Genomic DNA, 6759 nt, shown 5'->3' with positions numbered 1-6759 from the left:
GACGTGGTGAGCATGCAAAATCAAACGCACTTGAAATCAAGAGCGTCATCCAATCAGCATGAAGACAGTTTTTCATTATGCTGGGAAATGTAGTTCAGCAGAGGTTACCTAGAGGGGATTCGATTATCTGTCCCGGGTTATCCCGATGTGAGGAGTTTTATATGGTGAAAAGTGAGTGCATTCGTTTTGGAACCAGTTGCCGCGTTCAAAACAACTGAGAACTCGGAGATTTCAGACTTCAGTGCATTCAAGACAACTGGGAACTCAGGAAAAAAAACTAGCTCAGACTGGGAAAAATCTATTTGAACAGTCATCCAACTAGCATTTCCTAATTAAGAACTCGGGACGCATTTACCGGGGTAACTTGCCCCTGGAGGTGCCAGTTACCATTCAGGAGCAAACGTTTTCAATAGTTGTTTTTAATTTATACCCCAAAAATATTAATTGGAATATAATATTGGAATATAACCAATATCATTAAATAACATTGGAATATAACATGTAATAACTATAACTGAACTAATTAATTCAGTGTAACATTGATGTGGCAACTGTCTTATGCTCTGCTATTGCACAATTCTAATTTGTACATAGGTCACAAATAAAGCCGTTTTGCCTGTTCACGTCATGGGCCATAGCCCGGTGCACTGCAGCTCAGGTTAATAGAACTCCCTCATTGTTATAATGTGAAACATGGTTATAGGTCTGTAAAGCAAATATTCAGAAGAAGATTTGGGGAATTGGCGTCTCCAAGAAACCATATTTCACATTATAACAATGAGGGAGTTCTATTAACCTGAGCTGCAGTGCACCGGGCTATGGCCGGTATATATATATATATATATAACAAATTGGAATGTGACAGTGATCTCCGTTATGCCGAATCCTTTCGAGGGTATTTGGGCTCCCGAGTGGCGCAGTGGTGACTGCAGTACCTGGTTCGAATCCAGGCTGCATCACATCCGGCCGTGATTGGAAGTCCGGGTCGTCCGGGTTTGACCGGGGTAGGCCGTCATTGTAAATAAGAATTTGTTATTAACTGACTTGCCTGGTTAAATAAAAAATAAATACAAAAAAAGTGTAGTACTAATAGTGCCCCATAGAATAATTGCGTTGCAGAAGTGTAAAACTATGTAGCCTTCAGACAGGCTATGCACAAGTATAAGACAACGTATTTTCGTTTCAAAGATTTGTTAGAACTCTTTTCCCAATGGTTTATCTAGCATTTGCCTCCATGTGCCCCCTAGTGAGTTAGGAAAATGTTTCCCGCTCGTGTGCGCCCAAACCGCGGCTAACACCTCCTCCTGTCACCCGAATCCCACCCAACTCTAAATCTCAATAACACAATCTCGCGGAGGAAGCTCATGACACTTAAAGTTTCCTCGCTTTATCATCTAATGATTTTCTTCGTCGTGAGTGGTCAGCCATTTCTGGAAGGAGAAAAAAAATACTCGATAATGTGTGCTTTTTAATCGATGGCTTGATTTTTTGACGAACGTTACAGATATGAGACATGTTATAAAAAGGATAATACGCTGTTTATCACTACCACATTATTTTTGGACGTAGTCAAACTGGACCGAGCTCATTTTGTTTGGTAAGTGTTCTTGTCTTTGCAGTTTTCACATAGGCCTAATTATGATATGGGAAGCAGTCACATAGCAAGGCTTAAACAAAGGGCATTAGCCTACAGCTTACCATTATTTATCCATATCAAAATAATACTTTGAGCGTTACTACATAATTATAGGTCAGTAAAGCAAGTATTCAGAAGAAGATTTGGGAAATTGGCGTCTCCAAAATATTATATTGAACAGAAACGGAAACTCCTGCCAATTATTGTGATATATAAGGGTAAACTGACTTACAAGTCAAGTGGAGTTGTATAAACACCAACAATACAAACTTGCAGAAACAAAACTCGAACATAACCTATCGTTTTTCTGTGAACCCTCCTTGTCAATAAAAAAAATCAATAATGCATTCAAAATATTATACAGTGTTCAGAGTAGGCTACACAATAGCTAGATGTTGATAAGTCTGATAAGAAAATAAAGACTCCATTTCAGAAACAATTCTTTTTTTAATTGAGAGGGTTATTGATAACGAAACCTGGAAAAATAAGTTATGAAAATATATTATCATTATTATGGTATTTTATAATAACAATAATAATACACTAGTAATAATAAGTGACGAATAAAAAAATTAATTATAACAATAATAATGAAAACGTATCATTTTGTTTTCTGCCAGGCTGTTTAAATCTCCCGTTAAATTGAAATACACTATCATCGTAGATTCAGTTACATTTCACAGATTTAAAAAGCTCGTTAGTCAACCTAATTTGTATTTGTGTAAATAAGGGTTAGACAAATGGCATTTCGAGTTTTCTCCCACAACACTGGTATTAGCCTAGTTCGCTAGAGGGCGATTTACCCAGGAGGAATGGCTTGTATTGTGTATCTATCTAGTCGTTGTCATGGGTGCTGCATGGTGTTTCCAACTTGGGCGTGGAACAGGTGAATTTAAATCAGCATATCCCACGCATCAATGTGCAATTCGATAGGTCTATTTTATTTAGTTGCTTGTTGCCCTTATTGCAATGCATTCAGGATATTTATTGGGATATGGAACAGTTTTTATTTAATATGATATGCCATTTTAATATCACATAAAAGCAAAGGCCCTACACTGCCTCTTACTAAGAATCCCTTATCCACTCATCTTTAATATCTTTGAAATAATAACCTATTCATAAAAAATAAAAACATTTTAATTATAATCACATATGCTTTCATCGCATTTCAATTCTATTCCAAAATTGGTATAGCTGCATGGACCTTTCTGTGTAAGTGAAATGTGTGTTGCCTCCACCATGTCCTGATGGAAATCTATTTCTTCATGCTAAATCCCCTGCCATTCCTCAATTACCCCAAGTGCAGTTCTGCACAGTTCTCAAGGCGGCAGCTACCACGGGAATAGCGGGAACCTAATTTAACCAACAAGCAGCTGCTTCAAAATAAGTTCCCAGCTTCAACATGGAAATTCATCTGTCCATAGCCTACCTGCGCGCGCGCGCGTCTGTCTGTTTGTTTGTCTGTCAGCGCGCTCGGGCGTGCGTGCGTGCGTGCGTGTGTGTGTGTGTGCGTGTTTGTTTGTTTGTTCAGTGATTACACAAGACTGTTGACATTACAGCAGATCATTTTCACCTTTTAGTGTCTGTGTCATCACGGCAAGCCTATTATGCACAAATTCCCATTTTTTTGCATGCCCAAACGTGCTTTTTTCGCATGGTTATTAATTGCTATATTAGCCTAATTGCTTTGCACATGCATTATTATCGACGCGCATCAATAAACTTGATTCTAACAGGGGTTAAACTTTTCCACATTTGTGCGCACAGCTCAACCCCTAAACCCACGAACCTTTGCCACAGTTTTTTTTCTAGCTCTTACAATGTTGCTAAGGAGATATGACGCCTCGTTGTGCGCATTAGTAAATATAGTAAGCTTTATGGCGGTCGAATGGAAGGGACTACGTGTTCAAGAATGAGTTGTGTTGGAGACTATCGAAAACTCAGAAATCCTGTTTTAGGAGAATTTTGCGGTAATATTAACAACACTTTCGCATCAATTAGGAAATGATTGTACAATTTTCTCGTGCTGTGTGTTTCAATAATTTTGAGGAGGCTGTTTTGAGGAATGGAAATTATATTCCAGTTGTATTCCAGTTTTGGAAAAATATATTCTCAATTGAATAATATATAATGGCCTATTGTAGCCTCTCATTTGTAATAGACTCTTAGAAACATGGGTTCATAAAGTGGTTCTCTGGCTGTCCCATAGGAGCTTCACCAACTGGTTCTTCGAGGGTTCTTCATTGGGTGAAAGGATTATACATGAAAACACAAAAAGGGTTCTACCTGGAAACAAAAAAATTATTATCCTACAGGGACAGGTGATGAAGCCTGCACATGAATGTACAGAATTATGTAACAGGATACAACTGGACATGATGTAGCTTTTACACCATGCTTTTATGACATAATCCTTTTGTCAATATGATGATTTGTTCAGTGCTTATTTGAAGTGTTTGTTGTTATTGTTGTTGTTTACTAAATCATGGCTTTGTCTCGATTATTTTATCATTAGCATACCCATCTGCTTAAACAGCAAAGGTCACTTTTGGTGTGTTTTGTTGTCCATTGCATTGTATAGGCTTTGATTACTTGATCTATGAAACACCTACACTATATATACAAGAAGTATGTGGACACAGCTTCAAATTAGTGGATTCGGCTATTTCAGCCACACGAGTTGCTAATAGGTGTATAAAATCAAGCACACAGCCATGCAATCTCCATAGACAAATATTGGCAGTCGAATGGCCTAACTGAAGAGCTCAGTGACATTCAACGTGGCACCGTCATAGGATGCCACCTTTCCAACAAGTCAGTTTGTCAAATGTCTGCCTTGCTAGAGCTACCCCGGTCAACTGTAAGTGCTGTTATTGTGAAGTGGAAACGTATAGGAGCAACAACGGCTCAACAGCGAAGTGGTAGGTCACACAAGCTCACAGAATGGGATCGCTGGAGCGCATAGCACGTAAAAATCATCTGTCCTCAGTTGCAACATTCGGCTACCTAGTTCCAAACTGCCTCTGGAAGCAACGTCAGCGCAATAACTGTTTCGTCGGGAGCTTCATGAAATGGGTTTCCATGGCCGAGCAGCCGCACACAAGCCTAAGATCACCATGGTCAATGCCAGGCGTCAGCTGGAGCGGTGTCAAGCTCACAGCCATTGGACTCTGGAGCAGGGGAAACGCGTTCAGACTAATTTGCGTTTGGCAGATGCATGGAGAACGCTACCTGCCCAAATGCATAGTGCCAACTGTAAAGTTTGGTGGAAGAGGAATAATGGTCTGGGGCTTTTCTCATATTTCGGCCTAGGCCCCATAGTTCCAGTGAAGGGAAATCTTAACGCTACAGCATACAATTACATTATAGACGATTCTGTGCGTCCAACTTTGTGGCAACAGTTTGAGGAAGGCCCTTTCCTGTTTCAGCATGACAATGCCCCCGTACACGAAGTGAAGTCCATGTGCTTTTTGTGGTTTGTCAAGATCAGTGTGGAAGAACTTGACTGGCTTGCACAGAGCCCTGACCTCTACCCCATTGAAAACCTTTGGGATGAATTGAAACGCTGACTGCGAGCCAGGCCTAATCGCCCAACATCAGTGCCCAACCTCACTAATGCAATTGTGGCTAAATGAAAGCAAGTCCCCGCAGCAATGTTCCAACATCTAGTGGAATGCCTTCTCAGAAGAGTGAAGGCTGTTATAGCAGCAAAGGGGGGACCAACTCCATATTAATGCCCATGATTATGGAATGAGATGTTCGAAGAGCAGGTGTCCACATACCTTTGGTTATGTAGTGTATCAGAGGTCAGTGTCAATATGGTCTGTTTATATCAAAGTGCAGTTAGCAGCAGAGCAAACATAAATAAAGATTCTGATCCAAGCCATCTGTCATATTTTGCAAGTCATCCGTGTTTCAGTCATACATGAATCGATATCCACTACTTAGGCCTATACAGATTCATTATTGCAGCTCAGAAGCCCACAGAGCTCAATATTTAAACTTGATTGGTAGTTCCTCCTATGGGGGGGGGGGAGAGGGGTGGGGCCCTCATCCTTTAGAGTGGGAAGGGGAAGGAGGAAGTTGCGTGCGATGCCACGTGGCACACGGTCCTCTCTTGGGATGAGACGATGAGGAGCGGGCAGGCCCAGGCATGTCGAGCCCCCGACACCCCTGTGCCAGTCTACTGGGCCCATACCCGGTGTGATCACACCTGGAAACAGCAGCACCAAGAGACAGGGGTGTGTGTCTGTGTGTGTGCGTGTGCACTTGTGTGTGTGTCGCACTCACACTCCCAGCACATCATCAACACACTCAGGCCATTCGGTGATTACACTCTCTATCGGCCATCGATAAAATTACCCTGAATGAATCACTTCCCCTGGTAACACATCTGTTTTTCCCTTTGCGCTGCTCCCTTCTCCTTTCAAGGATGTAGTTGTAATGTTTGTTTGATATGAAAAAAGGCAAACATATAGTGCCTATAGCCACCTGGTTAGCCAGTTGTGCTGGTTTTGTGTGAGTTATCTGTATGTTCACATATGTGAACATGAATGATTTAGCTCGTCCAGTGGTTCCCAAACTTTTTTTCACCTAGCCTACCCTTCACTGTTAATATTTTACATTTACATTACATTTAAGTCATTTAGCAGACGCTCTTATCCAGAGCGACTTACAAATTGGTGCATTCACCTTATGATATCCAGTGGAACAACCACTTTACAATAGTGCATCTAACTCTTTTAAGGGGGGGGGTTAGAAGGATTACTTTATCCTATCCTAGGTATTCCTTAAAGAGGTGGGGTTTCAGGTGTCTCCGGAAGGTGGTGATTGACTCCGCTGACTGGCCGTCGGTGAGGGAGTTTGTTCCACCATTGGGGTGCCAGAGCAGAACAGTTTTGACGGGGTGAGCGGGACTGTACTTCCTCAGAGGTTAGGGAGGCGAGCAGGCCAGAGGTGGATGAACGCAGTGCCCTTGTTTGGGTGTAGGCCTGATCAGAGCCTGAAGGTACGGAGGTGCCGGTTTCCCCTCACAGCTCCGTAGGCAAGCACCATGGTCTTGTAGCGGATGCGAGCTTCAACTGGAAGCCAGTGGAGAGAGCGGAGGAGCGGGTGACGTG

At 41.8% G+C, this 6759-nt stretch overlaps 1 protein-coding gene across 1 annotated transcript in view; it reads left to right on the top strand.

Annotated features, from left to right (window-relative positions):
- The window catches only part of tprg1l (tumor protein p63 regulated 1-like), a 325294-nt gene that overhangs the window by 51680 nt on the left and 266855 nt on the right, over positions 1-6759 (top strand). The window lies entirely within an intron of this gene.

The sequence above is a fragment of the Salvelinus sp. IW2-2015 genome, linkage group LG7 (assembly GCF_002910315.2).
Source record: "Salvelinus sp. IW2-2015 linkage group LG7, ASM291031v2, whole genome shotgun sequence".
Lineage (NCBI taxonomy): Eukaryota > Metazoa > Chordata > Actinopteri > Salmoniformes > Salmonidae > Salvelinus > Salvelinus sp. IW2-2015.
Note: the sequence above shows the minus strand (reverse complement) of the source record. Positions and strands in the feature narration are given on the sequence as shown.